Here is a 21737-nt window from a genome sequence, read left to right as displayed (position 1 = left end):
AGCGGAAAAATCCGCAGAGGAACAGAATACGTGTGCACATACCGAAACCCTAACCCTACCCCTAACCCTAACCCTACCCCTACCCCTAACCCTAGTTCTTACCCCAACCTTAGTGGAAAAAAAATATATTTTTTTTTTATTGTCCCTACCTATGGGGGTGACAAAGGGGGGGGGTCATTTACTTTTTTTTTTTATTTTGATCACTGAGATATAACCTATCTCAGTGATCAAAATTCACTCTGGAACGAATCTGCCGGCCGGCAGATTCGGCGGGCGCACTGCACATGCGCTCGCCATTTTGGAAGATGGCGGCGCCCAGGAAAGAAGACGGACGGTCCCCGGGAGGCCAGGTAAGTATAAGGGGGGGGAGATCAGGGCACGGGGGGGGCGTCGGAGCACGGGGGGGGTGGACCGGAACACGGGGGGGTGGATTGGAGCACGGAGTGGGGGATCGCTGTGCGGGCGGGTGGATCGGAGCACGGGGGGGGGGGAATCGCTGTGCGGGGGGGGATCGCTGTGCGGGGGGGATCGCTGTGCGGGGGGTGGATCGGAGTGCGGGGGGGTTTGATTGGAGCACGAGGGGTGTGATTGGAGCACGGGGGGAGCGGGCAGGAGGACGGGGGAGCAGAGCACAGGACCGAGGGGAGCAGACCGCAGATCGGGGGCTGGGGGGGCGATCGGAGGAGTGGAGTGGGTGCACATTAGTGTGTCCAGCCATGGCCGATGATATTGCAGCATCGGCCATGGCTGGATTGTAATATTTCACCATTTTTTTAGGTGAAATATTACAAATCGCTCTGATTGGCAGTTTCACTTTCAACAGCCAATCAGAGCGATCGTAGCCACGAGGGGGTGAAGCCACCCCCCCTGGGCTAAACTACCACTCCCCCTGTCCCTGCAGATCGGGTGAAATGGGAGTTAACCCTTTCACCCGATCTGCAGGGACGCGATCTTTCCATGACGCATATGCTGCGTCATGGGTCGGAATGGCACCGACTTTCATGACGCAGCGTATGCGTCAAAGGTCGGGAAGGGGTTAATAAGTAACATTTTTCATATGTCTACTTTACATCAGCACAATTTTGTAACCAAAATTTTCTTTTGCTAGGGAGTTATAAGGGTTAAAAATTGATCAGCAATTTCTCATTTTTACAACACCATTTTTTTTTTTAGGGACCACATCTCATTTGAAGTCATTTTGAGGGGTCTATATGATAGAAAATACCCAAGTGTGACACCATTCTAAAAACTACACCCCTCAAGGTGCTCAAAAGCACATTCAAGAAGTTTATTAACCCTTCAGGTGTTTCACAGGAATTTTTGGAATTTTTTTTTTTTTTTTTAAAAAAAGAACATTTAACTTAATTTCACAAAAAATTTACTTCAGCTCCAATTTGTTTTATTTTACCAAGGGTAGCAAGGAGAAATTGGACCGCAAAAGTTGTTGTGCAATTTGTTCTGAGTACACTGATACCCCATATGTGGGGGTAAACCACTGTTTGGGTGCATGGCAGAGCTCAGAAGGGAAGCAGGGCCTTTTGACTTTTCAATGCAAAACCCCCAAGTGTTTGACTACAGTTGATAATGCAGAGCCGTGAAAATTAAAAAATAAAAAAAAATCTTTTTTTTTCACAAAAATGATTTTTTAGCCTCCCAAATTTTTATTTTCCCAAGGATAACCAGAGAAATTGGACCCAAAAGTTGTTGTCCAATTTGTCCTGAGTACGCTGATACCCTATATGTGGGGGTAAACCCCTGATTTGGCGCACGGGAGAGCTCGAAAGGGAAGGAGCACTGTTTTACTTTTTCAACGCAGAATTGGCTGGAATTGAAATCGGACGTCATGTCGTTTTTGGAGAGCCCCTGATGTGCCTAAACAGTGGAAACCCCCAATTCTAACTGAAACCCTAACCCAAACACACCCCTAACCCTAATTCCCAACCCTAACTGTAGCCCCAACCCTAACTATAGCCCTAACCCTAACTTTAGCCCCAACCCTAACCCTAACTTTAGCCCAACCTTAACTCTAGTCCCAACCTTAACCCTAACTTTAGCCCCAACCATAACCCTAATGGGAAAATGGAAATAAATACATTTTTTTAATTTTATTATTTTTCCCTAACTAAGGGGGTGATGATGGGGGTTTGATTTACTTTTACAGCGGGTGTTTTAGCAGATTTTTATGATTGGCAGCCGTCACACATAAAAGACACTTTTTATTGCAAAAAATAGTTTTTGCGTCTCCACATTTTCAGAGCTATAATTTTTCCATATTTTGGTCCACAGAGTCATGTGAGGTCTTGTTTTTTGTGGGACGAGTTGACGTTTTTATTGGTACCTTTTTTGGGGCCATGACATTTTTTGATCGCTTTTTATTCTGATTTTTGTGAGACAGAATGACCAAAAACCAGCTATTCATGAATTTCTTGTGAGGAGGGGGCATTTATACCGTTCCACATTTAATAAAATTGATAAAGCAGTTTTATTCTTCGGGTCAGTACGATTACAGCGATAACTCCTTTATATCTTTTTTTGCCTCTTTTTTTACGGTGTTCACTGAAGAGGTTAACTAGTGGGACAATTTTATAGGTCGGGTCGTTAGGGACGCGGCGATACTAAATATGTGTACTTTTATTGTTTTTTTTATTATTTAGATAAAGAAATGTATTTAGTGCAACAATATTTTTTTTTCCATTATTTAGAAATTCTTTTTTTATTTTATTTTTTTACACATGTAATTTTTTTTACTTTTTTACTTTGTCCCTGGGGGGGACATGACTATATAGTGTCAGATCGCTGATCTGACACTTTGAAAAGCACTGTGTCAGATCAACGAACTGACAGGCAGTGCTCCAGGCTTGCAAGCCACCTCCCTGCAGGTCCCGAAAGGAGGATGTAGAAGACCCTCCGAACAACATGTTCACATCGCGTTGTTCCGAGGGTCTCAGGGAAGCACGCAGGGAGCCCCCTCCCTGTGCGATGCTTCCCTATGCCGCCGGAACGCTGCGATCATGTTTGATCGCAGTGTTCCAGGAGTTAATGTGCCAGGAGCGGTCCGTGACCGCTCCTGGCACATAATGCCGGATGTCAGCTGTAATAATCAGCTGACACCCGGTGGCGATCGGCCGGGCTCTCCCCGTGAGCGCGGCTGATCAGCTATGACGTACTATCCAGTCACAGGGAATTAAGTCCCAGGTCACCTCGACAGGATAGTACATCATATGGGATTAAGGGGTTAGAGAGTCATTCAAGTTTTTCCACACCTAACTCACCCAACCATGTCTTATTTGGACTTTTATGAACTGACTTGTAAAAATATATTTATTACAGCAATATGTTGAATTCAGTGAGCTCTTTATGCGAAACTGTTTCACAAATACTTGTAGAGGCAGCCTGCAATTTTAGGTGCTGGATTTCATATACCTGTGGCAGTGGGACCAAAAGAGAGAACCTGAATTCAATGACGAAGAGGTGACTTTCGATACTTAACGTATATACTTGAGTATAAGCCGAGATTTTCAGCCCTTTTATTTGGGCTGAAAGTGCCCCTCTCGGGTTATACTCGAGTCATGGTCGGCGATGGGGTCGGCAAGTGAGGGGGAGCGACGACTGTCACATACTCACCTACTCCTGGCACGGTCCCTGGCAGCTTCTCCCGGACAGATGGTCTCCGACCCCCGGAGCACTTCCTCTGCTCAGCGGTCACGTGGTACCGCTCATTAAAGTAATGAATATGGTCTTCACTCCCATAGGGGTGGAGCCACCGCTTCATTACTGTAATGAGCGGTACCAGTGACCGCTGAACAGAGGAAGAGCTGTGGGCGCCGGAGACCATCTGTCCGGGAGAAGCAGCCAGGAGCAGGTGATCATTTCATATTCACCTTTCCTCGTTCCACCGCCGCTCCGTCTTCCGCGTCCTCTGCAGTGACTGTTTAGGTCAGAGGGTGCGATGACGTATTAGTGTGCACACCGCCCTCTGCCACAACAGTCACTGTGGAGAGACGGGACGCTGAAGAGCAGCGGGCAGCGACGAGAGGTGAGTATGTCCTTTTTTTTTATTGCAGCAGCAGCATTATATGGGGAACATTGTTATAAGGAGCATTGAGATGTTAGCCCAATCCCACAAGAGGGGGTCTAACCTTACGGGGGTGGAAAGACGGGCAATTGAAGAATTGAAGTCCTGGGAGGATGTCGTATATAAACCGGCTGATAAGGGGGGCAACCTCGTTATTTGGCCGGTAGCATTGTATGAGAAACAGGCCAAGATCCTGCTGGATGATGTGAAATGCTACCGTAAACTGCCACATAATCCCATCTCTCTGTTCCAGGCACAACTTATTGAAATTATGGAAAAAGCATTTGACCAGAATATCATCTCTAAGAAACTGCTGGACAGAATTAAAGACTTGAAACCGAGACTCCCTACTTTTTACTTAATACCCAAGCTGCATAAGAATCCGGTGGACCCCCTGGACGTCCTATCGTTGCAGGTAATGGGGGTCTATGTGAGATCATTTCGGACATCATTGATCACTTTCTGAGACCAATGGTCTGTACATTGCCTTCATACATTCGGGATACTACGTCGGCATTGCAACGCTTAGATCAACTATCCCTTGAAGAAAATATGGTGATTGTTACTGCCGACGTAGAATCCCTGTACACGTCCATTAGGCATAGCGATGGGTTACGAGCAGTTCGACAGTTTCTTGTCTCCAGGAATTTGGATGGTCCCCTTGCTGAACTGATTCTGGTTTTGTTGGAGTTTTTATTACATCATAATATTTTTATTTTTAACTCCCAGATTTTTCTTCAGTTACAAGGTACAGCAATGGGGGCCTCCTGTGCCCCGGCATATGCAAATTTGTTTCTCGGGGCATGGGAAAGAGGAATCTTCCAAGATGGCCTCATCCAAGAAATGAACAATGTTCATAATTGGATGAGGTACATCGATGATGTTCTTTTTTTCTGGGAAGGTGATCTCAAGGGACCTGATACCTTGATGCATAAGTTAAATGACAATAACCAGAACATTAAATTGTCATTTACCTCTGGCAGGGATATCAAATTTCTGGATATCAAAATCACGACGGATCAGGAGGGACATATCCTAACCGACAAGTATAGGAAACCGACATCAACTAACTCTTTACTAAGGGCGGATTCGTCACATCTGAAATCAACGATTCGCGGCATCCCTATTGGCCAATATTTACGGGCTAAAAGGATTTGCTCTGAAGATGCCTTTTTTGAAAAGCAAGCAGAAGACTTGACCTCTAGATTTATACAAAGAGGATATAGTAAAAGGACTATCAAAAGGGGATACCTGCGAGCAGCTAAAACTTCACGTGATCAATTACTGTATGGTCCATCAAATACAGACAGTCATCGTAAGGATAGAGAACAGGTAAGATTCATCTCCACTTTTAACAATAAATGGCAAGAACTCACTACGATTGTTCGGAAACATTGGGATGTCCTCAAGGTGGACCCGGTTCTTAAAAAAATTCTGCCCACACAGCCATCCTTTGTAGCGAGAAGAGCTGCTAACCTCAAAGATATTCTTGTCCATAGTCACTTTGAGCCCCGAAATAAGGGCGGGAGAGAAAGGTTTACTAAAGGTGTTCGCACTGGATTTTTTCCTTGTGGACTCTGCAAAGGATGCCTGAATCACGTTAGGGCTACCTCCTTTTCTAATCATGACGGCACCCAAGTTTATGAGATTCGCAAAAATCTTAACTGTACGTCCAAAGGAGTGATATATCAAGCCACATGTACTTGTGGCAAAATATATGTGGGCCTTACTACAAGAGAGCTTCGGATAAGGACCCGGGAACACGTAAGGGACATTGATAGAGCTAAAACTACTGAAGAGGTCAGCACTTTAAAATCCCTACCGAGGCATTTTAAGCTACACCACGGATGCCAGAGTAGGGATTTGACTGTTAGAGGCATAGACCAGATACATTTGGGAACCAGAGGGGGTGACCTTGGTAGGGCTCTAGCTCAACTAGAGAGCAGATGGATTTTTCGCTTGGGAGCTATGAGCCCACAGGGCCTCAATGAAAGTCTTGGATTTGCGGCATTTCTATGAATATACCATCTGAGGGTCTGTGTTAGTTTTTCGTGTCTTATATGTTAGGGACATCCTTTTTAGTGTGATTTTTAATTTGTTGTATTTGTATATGTTACTAATGTAGTATTTTTATTCTCAATAGATGATACGGAAAGGATGTGGTGTGCGATGACCATTATTTGTCCCCTACAGTTTGTAACTGCATATCGTCATCTCGGAAAATTATGAAAAAGACTTTTTACATACAAATATATCTGGAGAAGATGGAGGAACAGTAATCAGAAAAAGAGTGATCTGTATATTCATATTGAACTCCTGTACTTATTCTGTAGGAGGGATTGTTCCTATATAGCATATAGTATAGTATAGTATAGTATATACTATATGTATATAGTATTTATTATTGTCCATTTCATTTCTATACGACATGTTATATTTATTTTACCTGTATACGACATGTTATATTTATTTGTTGTCTATCTCACCTCTATATGACATGCAGTATTTAGTTATTGGACTCCTGCATATATTCTGTAGGAGTGAGTGTTCCTATATAGTATTTTATGGATGTCCATCTCTTTTCTGTATGACATGCAGTATTTAGTTATTGTCTTTCCGTATATTGTGCAATTGATGGGCCTAGGTATAGTAATGCCTGAAATGGGATCTTTATTTTATTATCCATGCCACATTTCAGGGGTCACTGGATGAATTTTGGGGTTATTATACCCATTAGGACTAGGTTTGCAGTATGTAGTTATGTATATGCTAAAGCACTTAAGCACTTTGTAGGGGAGATCGACTTGGTTTCCCATATCTTCTTCTTTTAAATAAATTATTATTATTGGTATCACCCTTTTTATATTCACTTTCTTTCATATTCACCTCACATTCCCTATCTATGTTTAATAGGCTATATATGGTTTAGGGGATAATCACAATCTATGTATAATATACGGCGAATTGAATAGCAGGGGTTGCGTTGTGGTGTGTTTCTGTCTCCCCTCCTATCGCAAAGGATAGTGGCACACGCTTATGTTTATACTAGATGGCAGCCCGATTCTAAAGAATCGGGAGTCTAGAATCCATATATACTTTATTTATTCAAATGTAAGAATAATACAATTAATAAATAATAGTAAGAAAGAACAAAAAATGGCTGCACTCACCAGCTCTTGACAATTCTTGTTATTTAAGGTACAGTTACACAGGATCCATGAACATGCTTATGAGGGGAGGGATGAAAGACATCAGACGACAACTTTGCGTGTTGTGGCAAATGCCACAACAACGGTTCTTTGCTTAAGAACAATGTCAGGTAGTAGGAAAATACCCAGTTAATAATAGGCAATAGTTCTTTGCAGGAATGCAGATATTAATAAATAGGCAGTTTATATTGCAGAGAAATTGCTGGGCAATAATGGACAATGTCCTTATGTGGCAAATAATAGAGCAATATACCCAATGTGGCAAAGAAGAGGTTAATAAACGGCAGTCTCTCAGTATAACAGTCAGTGAATAATAGGCAGTATATGGAGAAAACACCAAACAAAAGTTCAAAATTGGTGTGAAAATGTCACTGAACCACTTCACAACTAAATATATATAGTTTTGGTAAATGGTATTATCATTTTTTTGACGAAATTCGGCAGGAGCTTGAAGAGCAACGTCACTGGGCCCGCCTCCACGCAGTAGAAACTTGCTGTGAGGTAAAAATTCAAAAATCACACCAAAATGGCGGGCGGAGTGTGTCACAGTACGGCACGTTTCTGATTGGTCGCTCGCAGCAGGCGGCAACCAATCAGACACTGGACACTGTTGACGTCACTTATCTCCGGACATTATCTCCGGACATTAGCTCCGGACAGGAAGTTGGCACAAATTGCAGGAAGTAGTATTCTAGGCAATTATATATTAGATTCCTATCTTTAATAAGGTCAGTTCACCTGTTCACCATATCATGATATTTATTATATTTCCTTCTATATAGGGTAATCCATAAACGTTCCATAGGTCTCTCATTATGTGCATATTATTTCGTATACTTAGACCAGCTATTATACTGTGAATTATCAGTGTAGGTTAGCCCCTATCTCCCTAAGATCTTTGTTAGGCTCAGCAGGTTGCTATCTGTTATCACGACTGGTCACCTGTGTTTTCTCTTTTGTTGCCGTATACATCACTGTAGTATCGGGCACTTTCGCCCCTCATGCAGTGCGCATGCGCCCCATGGCTGTATCTCCGTGCTTTCCGGGAGCGCTCTGTCTTGGAGACGCTTGCGATTCAGCGTGCGTTCCAATGAGCGCTGCCCCGGAAATGCTGTATTATACTTCCGGAGCAGCTTGCTGCCGCATGCGCCGCAAGGCAAGAGGGACGTTCTTACCATCTTGTTAGTCACGCCTCCACATTATGTTCCGTATCACCATTGGTGGTGGGTTCTATAAAGGATATTTTATCTTCACACTAGTCACGCCCCCGGAAGAAGCTTGGGCGAAACGCGCGTCGGGGCGCTCGTGGGAGCTGGATCTCTTGGCACCATTAGGTAATATATCTTGTATCATTACTCTTTCCATCTACTATATGGTTGATATTAGTTATGGAAGCATCACTGGTTTAGCAGACAGGGCATACGAGCACACGGGAACAAGGTTATTGCTGAGGTTTTAGGAGGCATTATTGGCCCCCCTCCCTGTATATATAGATTTCTCTGTTCGTATGTGTGCCTGTCTAAGTATAGCCATTTACTTGTATTCACTGCAGTCTATTTGCTATACAGCATTTGTGTGTTATTGATCATAGCATTTGACTGCCCTTATATGCTTATTGTTCTATTGTGCCTCATTTTTTGGTGCCAGACATCCTCCTCCCTCTGGACACTTTGTTTTGTATATTGGATTTAGTCTTATTGTATGGTTTTAAATACGAATAATAAAGGTTTTGTTTTTATCTTGATGGATCTCTTCATGCGGCTAATTTAATTTAAGTCCGTTATTTGGTGGTAACTTTTTTTTTATTGCAGCAGCAGCATTATATGGGGAACATTGTTATAAGGAGCATCTTATGGGGCCATAAAGAACTGTTTGGAGCATTATATGTGGCAAATTGTTACTTGGAGCATCTTATGGGGCCATAAAGAACTGTATGGAATATTATATGTGGCACATTGTTATATGGAGCATCCTATGGGGCCATAAAGAACTGTATGGAGCATTAAATGTGGCATATTGTTATAAGAGGCATCTTATGGGGCCATAAAGAACTGTATGGAGCATTATATGTGGCACATTGTTACATGGAGCATCTTATGGGGCCATAATGAACTGTATGGAATATTATATTTGGCACATTGTTATATAGAGCATCTTATGGGGCCATAAAGAACTGTATGGAGCATTACATGTGGCATATTGTTATAAGAGGCATCTTATGGGGCCATAAAGAACTGTATGGAGCATTATATGTGGCACATTGTTACATGGAGCATCTTATGGGGCCATAAAGAACTGTATGGAATATTATATGTGGAACATTGTTATATGGAGCATCTTATGGGGCCATAATGAACTGTATGCAGCATTATATGTGGCACATTGTTATATGGAGCATCGTATGGGGCCATAATGAACTGTATGGTGCATTATATGTGGCACATTGTTATATGGAGCATCTTATGGGGCCATAATGAACTGTATGGAGCATTATATGTTGCACATTTTAACACTTAACCTAGTAATGTCTCAATCAATTTTACTTTTATTGGTATTTATGTTTATTTTTGAAATTTAACCAGTAGCTGCTGCATTTCCTACCCTGGAGTCAGGGCAATCTCTGTTAGGAGGCCAGCATTATGCCCCGTATCCAAGATGGCGGCTGCTCCCTCATCACAGATGGTATAAGGTGCGTTCGAAGTCCGGGGTCCAACGTGCAGGGATGGAACCTGCTGCTGAGCAGTGATGGACTATATGGCGGTATAATGTGGATACACACATGGGTTAGCTTCACATGGTATGAAGGAAGCGAACCCAGTTGCATCACAGGGCTGCGGTACCGCACAAAGAGCGCAAGCAAAGAGTCACAGAACTCTGTCCCGTGACTCAGGGAAAGAGTTCCTCTAGAACTCTTGTGCTCGACACCGCTAGTGTCAGAGATTAACAGAACTAATGATTTACTGCACAAGGGTGCGTGCAGTGCAGCTCTGGCGGACCCAACTAACCACCCAGGCTTGGGCCAGGAAAGCGTTCTATTAGCGCACAGTGCCGCACTGGCGGTCACTGCTTTCAGACGCTTTATCATGTGCTAGCTGTGCGGGATAGCACTGTCAGGTACTAGGAAGCTTCCACCATTGGTGAACAGTCAACAACACTAGGGATGGGAATGATTCAGAGCTTTCATCCAACGACAGGCATACATCTACACACACAATAATAAGTTTATACTAGCGCATGACCGTGCAGCCATGCAAACCTTTTATAGCGGAAACTCTCCAGGACCTTCCTAGTGGTCCAATAGGAGCTGCTATGGGACCTGAGCATGTGATCCCCGACCTCCAATGAGAGGTCGTCCATTGGGCATGCTCAGAAGAAGAAAAGCAGGACTTAGTCCCAGGAACGCCTGCTCGCCGCTAATCAGTACTGGTTATAATGGCTGAGTCTGGAAGGACAGTAGTAAACAGCAGCAGCACAGTATCAGCTTGAGCCAGACGCTGGGACCGACGTCTCTGCTGAGCAGGCTCCACTGCAGCTGGAGGAGAATGGGAGACCGCAGTGGAGATGGCTTGAGATTCCCCCTGTGCAGCGGCAGAAACTCGACACCTAACATATTTATTTCAAAGTACAGTGAAAAATGGTCAGATATGAGACGTGCCCTAAATAAATATTGGCCTATATTAAAAACACTATAAACAACAATAAGTCACCCCCACCTGGGGGAAGAAGCCTGGTGCAAAACGTGCGTTGGGGTGAGGTGGAACACTGTGCTGTCTGCAGGTAGAAATGATCTTATAAACCGTTTAGGTAGATTACTACTGTGGCTATACTCTGGGCATGCTTGGGCAGCAATATATGTATTTAGCCAATATGTTGTTATATGAATACTACCATGCAAGTGATGTTTTATAATGATATACTGCACATAGCCTCCACCTTATGTTTAGGTGCTTGGGCATTTTTATGCATTTTACTAAAGTTCCTCAATAAAGCCTTAATTTATATCTCCCTGGATCTCTTCATTGTAGTTACCCTTTGGGTGACTTATTGTTGTTTATAGTGTATTTGGAAGTGCCAGTTTTGTTATCTTTTGGACACTGGTGATTATATCTATATTAAAAACAGACCACACCATCACGAAACATGTGAGTGATGTCCCCTCGATCACCTATAAAAGAGCTGGAAATTTGAAAGATATACTTGTTCACAGTTAACACACAGGTGAAGAAGTGGACAAGGCCTTTGGTTCAAGAAGACCCAAGTGGGGATTTTATCCATGTATGGATTGTATAGCCTGTCCCAACATGCAAAGAGCCCTAACATTTAAATCTGGTGATGGAACTGAGAATTTTACAATCACTCAGCATATAACATGCAATACTGTGGGTGTTGTATATTATGCTATGTGTCCGAGTGACAAAATATATGTAGGTCTAACATCTAGACCTTTACAAATGCGAGTGAGAGAACATGTTAGGGACATAAATATTGCCAAAGATGCTATGATAGTCTCGGATTTAAAACCGATACCAAGACATTTCAAACTCCACCACAATTGCGATTCCAAACTCCTCAAAGTGATTGGAATCGATGAGGTCTTTATCAGTCAGAGAGGATGTAACTGGCGAAAAAATCTGGCTCAACTAGAAGCCAAATGGATATTCAAGATTGGATCAGTTCAGCCCAGTGGGTTAAACGAAATTTTAAGCTTTGCCCCTTTCCTTAAAATTTAATTCTATTTATGTCTTGTCCTTGTTATTAACACGTTTTTAACGTTAGTCTTTTAGTTTTCAGAATTCACCTATTTATCCTTCCATACTTACCACCAATTGATGGTCCGGATGACACTCCTGTCTCTGGATTGGGGAGAAGGAGGTGTGAGTTCACCTGCAGCTGTCCTCCATGTTGCCCTTGGGTGGAAGAATCTCTTTCTAAGAAGAAAGAAAGAAAAACAATGAAGTGATAGGGACTTATTAATTTGACTTTTTTCTTCCTCTATCTGTCTTATCTGGAGGCAGCATCTTCTCCATTTATATTTATTATTATAATTTCTCTGTTTTCACTCGGTGAAGTCCACTAGCATATGTAATAATCATGAGCCAGCAATCACTTAATTATGTATTATCACATATAAATAACCTAATATTGTAATAGATTCGCTATTTAATATTTTGTATTACTCACACCGGGTCAGTGGAGGGCATCCTTCTTAATTATTGGAAGCCAATCTAAATGTACTAACCACATACATACAAAAAACGCAAGAAAATTGTTATATAGGTGGTATTTCACTCCCAGTAGATTGTCTAGGATGTTCCGCAGTTCCCCAGACACGTGCTGGAGGTGTGGAGACCCCTGTGCAGACATGCTACATATATGGAGTTGTGACAGAATTAGACGTCTGTGGGAAGCCATAGATCATCTGATTTTCCAGATTTGTGGTATACCGGTGACTCTTAATGCACAGCAGGCGTTACTCGCTATTGATTTGGACTCGTTTCCCTATGAGTTCCGTACAGTGATTGTACATATTATTGTAGCAACAAGAATCAAAATTGCTAGTTACTGGAAAAACTCCAAATGCCCCTCACTGCCCGAGGTCGTATCACTGATCAACGAAAATTGCCTATCAGAAAAAATAATCGCTACATCTAATAATAATATAGCTCAATTTTATAAAAAATGGAACAATTGGTTATCTTTCCGTTTAAATACCGTTCTTAAATAACTTTGCAGATTCGCATATAGAGAATGTGATTGGATAGTTATTGTAATATCGCCATATCCCCTATCCTCTTCCCTTCACTAATCCCCATAACGTTGGGTTAATTATTAAGAATTTAATGTCAATGAGATATAATGCTCGACACAATTTGTAAATAAATAAAAATTTATGTTTAAAAAAATATATATATTTTGTATTACTATTTTTGTCTTTTTTCAGTTTTCTAGTCTCAGAAATTGTATATTGAGTACTTATTCATCACAATATATTTTAATATGAAGCCCTAATTCACATAGAAGTGTGCATCACTCTCTCTTCGTAATGATGCTTCACATTAGTCACAATGGGCAGGAGTAAATTGGGTCCCAATTTGATGGGTCCATAATACTCATAAGTCACAGCCCATCAATCATTAACCTGTTTTGATATTAGTTGTTATGTGGACTGTTGCCTATTTATTGATGATTTAGAGCTATCTTCTACCCTTCTATTTAGTTACAGAACATTTATCATTAAATCTGTTTTCTGGGTTATTGCCCAATAAGTTTCCACTGAGGGTTTCAGATTTATCCTGCTATCCTCGTATTTATATTTAGTTTGCACCTTTCTTCTACTCACTTTATCATCTAGTGAGAAAATGCTCCTTTTTTTGCTTACTTTTTCCTTTTTTCTCTATATCCTCCTTTGTTGGTGACAGTTCTCTGTATAACTTAGATAGTCACCGTGGCGAAGGATTATCAGTAAGATCGGCCCCCTCACCTCCCCCTCCTGCGGTGGGCACTCTGCTCCGTAGTTGGTAAGGGAGTCTCTGTGGCAACGCGTCTGTAGTTCCGCCCCTTGTCCTGACGCGTCGGAGTCACGTGGGACGCTGTTACGACCTGGTGGTTAGGAGCACCCGACCTGATAGTTAAACTCATACAGGACAAGCTCTGGGATGTGGGAGCTCTGCTGACCGCAAGCCCTAATCCTATCGCACACACTAGAAATAGCCGTGGAGCGCTCCTGACGCTCCCTATGCGCCTCGTCACAGCCTAAGGACTAGCTAGCCCTAGAGATAGAAAATAAAGCCTACCTTGCCTCAGAGAAATTCCCCAAAGGAATAGGCAGCCCCCCACATATAATGACTGTGAGATAAGATGAAAACACAAACACAGAGATGAAATAGATTTAGCAAAGAGAGGCCCGACTTACTGAACAGAGGAGAGGAAAGGTCACTTTGCGGTCAGCACAAAAACCTACAAAAAGCCACGCAGAGTGAGCAGGAAAAAAAAACCTTCCGCACCGACTAACAGTGCGGAGGCGCCCCCTCTGCGTCCCAGAGCTTCCAGCAAGCAAGGCAATATTCACAATAGCAAGCTGGACAGAAAAAAAAAGCGAACAGGAAAATAGCAAAGAGGAACTTAGCTTCTGCTGGAGTAAACAGGTAACAGAATGATCCAGGAGCGAACAAGACCAATAGTACAACATTGACAGCTGGCATGGGGCAAAGATCTAAGTGGAGTTAAATAGAGCAGCCCACTAACGACTTAGCTTCGTCACCTGTGGAAGGAAACTCAGAAACACCCACAGCCACCAGGGGAAGTCCATGGACAGAACCAGCCGAAGTACCATTCATGACCACAGGAGGGAGCCCGACAACAGAATTCACAACAGTACCCCCGCCTTGAGGAGGGGTCACCGAACCCTCAACAGAGCCCCCAGGCCGACCAGGATGAGCCAAATGAAAGGCACGAACCAGATCGGCCGCATGAACATCAGAGGCAAAAACCCAGGAATTATCTTCCTGACCATAACCCTACCACTTGACCAGGTAATGGAGTTTCCGTCTCGAAATACAAGAATCCAAAATCTTCTCCACCACATACTCCAACTCCCCCTCAACCAACACCGGGGCAGGAGGATCAACGGATGGAACCACAGGCGCCACGTATCTCCGCAATAACGACCTATGGAACACATTATGGATGGCAAAAGAAGCTGGAAAGGCCAAACGAAATGACACAGGATTGATAACCTCAGACATCTTATACGGACCAATGAAACGAGGCTTAAACTTAGAAGAGGAAACCTTCATAGGAACATAGCGAGACGACAACCAAACCAAATCCCCAACACGAAGTCGGGGACCACACAGCGCCGGCGGTTAGCAAAACGTTGAGCCTTCTCCTGGGACAATGTCAAATTGTCCACCACATGAGTCCAAATCTGCTGCAACCTATCCACCACAGTATCTACACCAGGACAGTCCGAAGACTCAACCTGCCCTGAAGAGAAACGAGGATGGAAACCAGAATTGCAGAAAAACGGCAAAACCAAAGTAGCCGAGCTGGCCCGATTATTAAGGGCGAACTCAGCCAACGGCAAAAAGGACACCCAATCATCCTGATCAGCAGACACAAAGCATCTCAGATATGTTTCCAAAGTCTGATTAGTTCGTTCGGCTTGGCCATTTGTCTGAGGATGGAAAGCCGAGGAAAAAGACAAATCAATGCCCATCCTAGCATAAAAGGATCGCCAAAACCTCGAAACAAACTGGGAACCTCTGTCCGAAATGATGTTCTCCGGGATACCATGTAAACGAACCACATGCTGGAAAAATAATGGCAACAAATCAGAGGAGGAAGGCAATTTAGACAAGGGTACCAAATGGACCATCTTAGAAAAGCGATCACAAACCACCCAAATGACCGACATCTTTTGAGAGACGGAGAGATCCGAAATAAAATCCATAGAAATATGCGTCCAGGGCCTCTTCGGGACCGGCAAGGGCAAAAGCAACCCACTGGCACGAGAACAGCAGGGCTTAGCCCGAGCACAAGTCCCACAGGACTGCACAAAAGAACGCACATCCCGTGACAAAGGCGGCCACCAAAAGGATCTAGCCACCAAATCTCTGGTACCAAAGATTCCAGGATGCCCAGCCAACACCGAACAATGAACCTCAGAGATAACTCTATTAGTCCATTTATCAGGGACAAACAGTTTCTCCGCTGGGCAACGGTCAGGTCTATCAGCCTGAAATTTTTGCAGCACCCGCCGCAAATCAGGGGAGATGGCAGACAAAATTACCCCCTCTTTGAGAATACCCGACGGCTCAGGAACACCCGGAGAGTCAGGCACAAAACTCCTTGACAGGGCATCAGCCTTCACATTCTTAGAGCCCGGAAGGTACGAAACCACAAAATTAAAACGGGAGAAAAATAACGACCATCGAGCCTGTCTCGGATTCAACCGTTTGGCAGACTCAAGATAAGTCAAATTCTTGTGATCTGTCAAGACCACCACGCGATGCTTGGCTCCTTCAAGCCAATGACGCCACTCCTCAAATGCCCACTTCATGGCCAACAACTCTCGATTACCAACATCATAATTACGCTCAGCAGGCGAAAACTTTCTAGAAAAGAAAGCACATGGCTTCATCACCGAGCCATCAGAACGTCTTCGAGACAAAACAGCCCCTGCTCCAATCTCAGAAGCATCAACCTCAACCTGAAACGGGAGCGAAACATCTGGCTGGCACAACACAGGGGCAGAAGAAAAACGACGCTTCAACTCCTGAAAAGCTTCCACAGATGCAGAAGACCAATTGACCACATCAGCACCCTTCTTGGTCAAATCAGTCAACGGTTTAGCAACACTAGAAAAATTAGCGATGAAGCGCCGATAAAAATTAGCAAAGCCCAGGAACTTTTGCAGGCTCTTCACAGATGTCGGCTGAGTCCAATCGTAAATGGCCTGGACTTTAACAGGGTCCATCTCGATAGTAGAAGGGGAAAAAATGAACCCCAAAAATGAAACCTTCTGAACTCCAAAGAGACACTTTGACCCCTTCACAAACAAGGAATTCGCACGAAGGACCTGGAACACCATTCTGACCTGCTTCACATGAGACTCCCAATCATCCGAAAAGACCAAAATATCATCCAAATACACAATCAGGAATTTATCCAGGTACTCTCGGAAGATGTCATGCATAAAGGACTGAAATACTGATGGAGCATTGGAAAGCCCGAATGGCATAACCAGGTACTCAAAATGGCCCTCGGGCGTATTAAATGCTGTTTTCCATTCATCGCCCTGTTTAATACGCACAAGATTATACGCCCCTTGAAGATCTATCTTGGTGAACTAACTAGCCCCTTTAATACGAGCAAACAAATTAGACAGCAACGGCAAAGGATACTGAAATTTGACTGTAATTTTATTAAGAAGGCGGTAATCAATACAAGGTCTCAAAGAACCATCCTTCTTGGCCACAAAAAAGAACCCTGCTCCTAACGGTGATGACGACGGGCGAATATGGCCTTTCTCCAAGGATTCCTTTATATAACTCCGCATAGCGGCGTGTTCTGGCACAGATAAATTGAACAATCGGCCCTTAGGAAACTTACTACCAGGAATCAAATTAATTGCACAATCGCAATCCCTATGAGGAGGTAGGGCACTGGCCCTGGGCTCATCAAATACATCCCGATAATCCGACAAAAACTCAGGAACTTCAGAAGGAGTGGAAGAAGAAATAGACAAAAATGGAACATCACCATGTACCCCCTGGCAACCCCAGCTGGACACAGACATAGATTTCCAGTCCAATACTGGATTATGAACCTGCAGCCATGGCAACCCCAAAACGACCACATCATGCAGATTATGCAACACCAAAAAGCGAATATCCTCCTGATGTGCGGGAGCCATGCATATGGTCAATTGGGTCCAGTACTGAGGCTTATTCTTGGCCAAAGGCGTAGCATCAATTCCTCTCAATGGAATAGGATACTGCAAGGGCTCCCAGAAAAAAACACAGCTCCTAGCATACTCCAAGTCCATCAAATTCAGGGCAGCGCCTGAATCCACAAATGCCATAACAGAATAGCATGACAATGAGCAAATCAGAGTAACAGACAATAGAAATTTAGACTGTACCGTACCAATGGTGGCAGACCTAGCGAACCGCTTAGTGCGCTTAGGACAATCGGAGATAGCATGAGTGGAATCACCACAGTAAAAACATAGCCCATTCCGACGTCTGTGTTCTTGCCGTTCAGCTCTGGTCAAAGTCCTATCACATTGCATAGGCTCAGGCCCATGCTCAGATAGTACCGCCAAATGGTGCACAGCTTTACGCTCACGCAAGCGTCGATCGATCTGAATGGCCAAAGACATAGACTCATTCAGACCAGCAGGCATGGAAAATCCCACCATGACATCCTTAAGGGCTTCAGAGAGACCCTTTCTGAAGATTGCTGCCAGGGCACATTCATTCCACTGAGTGAGCACAGACCACTTTCTAAACTTCTGACAATATATCTCCGCTTCATCCTGACCCTGACACAGAGCCAGCAAGATTTTCTCTGCCTGATCCACTGAATTAGGTTCGTCATAAAGCAATCCAAGCGCCAGGAAAAACGCATCAACATCACGCAATGCCGGATCTCCTGGCGCAAGGGAAAATGTCCAGTCTTGAGGGTCACCACGTAACAAAGAAATAATGATCTTTACTTGTTGAACAGGGTCACCTGAGGAGCGGGGTTTCAAGGCAAGAAACAATTTACAATTATTTTTGAAATTCAAGAACTTAGATCTATCACCAAAAAACAAATCAGGAATTGGAATCCTAGGCTCTGACATCGGATTCTGAACCACAAAATCTTGAATGTTTTGTACCCTTGTAGTGAGATTATCCATCCAAGAGGACAGACCTTGAATGTCCATGTTTACACCTGTGTCCTGAACCACCCAGAGGTAAAGGGGAAAAGAGAGACAAAACACACTGCAAAGAAAAAAAAATGGTCTCAGAACTTCTCTTATCCCTCTATTGAGATGCATTAATACTTTGGGCCAGCTGTACTGTTATGACCTGGTGGTTAGGACAATAATGGACCTGGTGGTTAAGAGCACCCGGAAAGACCTGATAGTTACAATAACACAGGACAAGCTCTGGGATGTGGGAACTCTGCTGACCGCAATCCCTAATCCTATCACACACACACTAGAAATAGCCGTGGATTGCTCCTAACGCTCCCTATGCAACTCGACACAGCCTCAGAACTAGCTAGCCCTAAAGATAGAAAAATAAAGCCTACCTTGCCTCAGAGAAATTCCCCAAAGGAAAAGGCAGCCCCCCACATATATTGACTGTGAGTTAAGATGAAAATCACAAACACAGAGATGAAATAGATTTAGCAAAGAGAGGCCCGACTTACTGAACAGACAGAGGATAGGAAAGGTCACTTTGCGGTCAGCACAAAAACCTACAAAAAGCCACGCAGAGTGTGCAGGGAAAAAAAACCTTCCGCACCGACTCACGGTGCGGAGGCGCCACTCTGCATCCCAGAGCTTCCAGCAAGCAAGACAAAATTCACAATAGCAAGCTGGACAGAAAAATAGCAAACAAGAAAATAGCAAGGAAGAACTTAGCTTCTGCTGGAGTAAACAGGTAACCAGAACGATCCAGGAGCAAACTAGACCAATACTACAACATTGACAGCTGGCATGGAGCAATGATCTAAGTGGAGTTAAATAGAGCAGCCAGCTAACGAATTAAACTCGTCACCTGTGGAAGGAAACTCAGAAACAACGGCTCCACCCACAGCCACCAGAGGAAGTCCATGGACAGAACCAGCCGAAGTACCATTCATGACCACAGGAGGGAGCTTGACAACAGAATTCACAACAGCTCCCTGATCCACCTGGCAATTGTACCCTTGGATACCCCATATCCTTTTCTGCTACCCTGAAAGGCTACAAACAGGGACTGGTCCTTCTTCCACTGACTTGTCATGGACATATATTCTAATAGCAACCTCCTCACATCTAACCTATGGAATCTTTCCTCTCCTGGATTCCTAGGGTTATCACAAAAGGAAGTCAAAATTATTTCTTGGCTCCTATGGAACTTAAGCGCCACTTTGAGAAGGTAAGCCGGGTCAGGTCTTAGTACAACCCTATCTTCATATATCTTCGTATAGGGAGAACATATGGACAGGGCCTGTATATCGCTAAGCCTGAGGACCGATGTTCAAGCCACTGATATAATAGTCTTAAGTGTAAGAAATTTGGCAAATAAATCCTGCAGGGGCTCGAACGGGTCTTTAGTGTATATAGTACCAGATTTAGATCCAACGGTGGAATTTTAGGGATTGTAACCAGTTTGGACCGACCACAGGATTTTAGAAATCGTGACACCCATCTTTTTGACGTCAGGTTACAGTTATATAATGCGTCTAAGCCAGAGGCCTGTATCTTGAGGATATTAGTTGATAAACCCTGCTCAAGCCCTGACAGTGATTCCTCAGGTGTGCACCACGATCAGTGCTGCTCGCATCTGTTGCAATTATGTCCTGTACGGGCCTTACCCACTGGACCGCTGATGACAAGTTTTCCCTGTCTGCCCACCAAGAGAGAGAATTTCTGACTGTTGAAGAAAGATCTACCTTCCCTTCTAAATGTCCTCTTAACGACCTCTGCGCAGACAGAATTTCCCACTGAAGCTGCCTCATGTGGAATTGGGCTCATCTTACTGCCGGGATGCAAGATGTCAGGAATCTTAGCAGGGACATTGCATTCCTTACGGTCATCCTTGGATGATCTATTGTTGTCAGGACCAGGGTCACTATTTTGTTCATTTTGTCCTCTGATAAGAGACAGATTTGGCGCTTGAAATTCAAAACCAGGCCTAGGAAGGACTGTGTATTTTCCAGTTTTAGTCTTGACTTGAGGGCATTCGCCATCCAGCCGAGGTCCTCCAGGACCATTGTTACATTCTTTAGCTGTTCTGCACAGTGGTCTCCCGATCTTCCCACTATAAGGAAGTCGTGCAGGTAAGGGACGATAAAGGTGTTCCAAGTACGAAGGTAGGTCGTCACCTCTGATATTACTTGGTGAAAATCCTCTGAGCAACTGACAGCCCGATCGGAAGGGCTCTGTATTGGAAAGGTTTTACCTGTACCTGGACATACAGAGCTACCCTCAAATACTTTTGATGGTCCAGATGGATAAGAATGTGGTAATACACATCCTTCAAATCAATGAATGCCATGAAACAGTTGTGACATAACAGCTTTATAGCTGTGTTCACCGATTCCATCTTGAAAGAGCGATTTACAATCCACCGGTTGAGTTTCCTCAGATTGATAATAGCTCTGAAGGAACCATCCGTTTTTTTTTAATCAAAAAGAGGGGGGAATAAAATCCGCTTCTGTCATGGGGGTCAGGGGTTAAGACTTTCCAGCCTCTTTCTGGCAGTGTTAGGGCTTTATATGGCCTCAGCTGGGCTCTGGTCTTTGTTAGTTATATTTCTACCCTCTGCTGAGTAGTTTGACCCTTGTGTGCTTGCTCTTGTGTTATTCTGCTACTGACCCGGCTTTGTCCCCCGTTTTTACTGTTTTCTACGGATTCTGTACTGCTCATTCGTTCTGCCTGGTTTCTGACTTATATTCTGTTCTGACTACTCGTTCTGCCAGTCCCCCTGGTACTTTTGATGCCCTCTCCGGTTTCTGATACTTGGCGTGTATTTGCTTCCACTTTTTTACCTCCGTTTTGACCTCAGCGCTCCTCACCTTCTCTAGTTCTGTCGGTTCCCGCTGTCCTCCGCTGTCTTCTCTGGAAACGCTGCGGCTTCCTCCGCCCCCCCGGTTGCACCCCTGCAGTTACATGCCACAGGTCCTGCACGTCAGCGGTTGCGCCCCACCCCGGTAAGCTTTCCATGCACTGCATTGCCTCATTCATCCAG

The sequence above is a fragment of the Ranitomeya imitator genome, chromosome 1, assembly GCF_032444005.1.
Source record: "Ranitomeya imitator isolate aRanImi1 chromosome 1, aRanImi1.pri, whole genome shotgun sequence".
NCBI lineage: Eukaryota > Metazoa > Chordata > Amphibia > Anura > Dendrobatidae > Ranitomeya > Ranitomeya imitator.
This window is presented reverse-complemented; position numbering follows the sequence as displayed.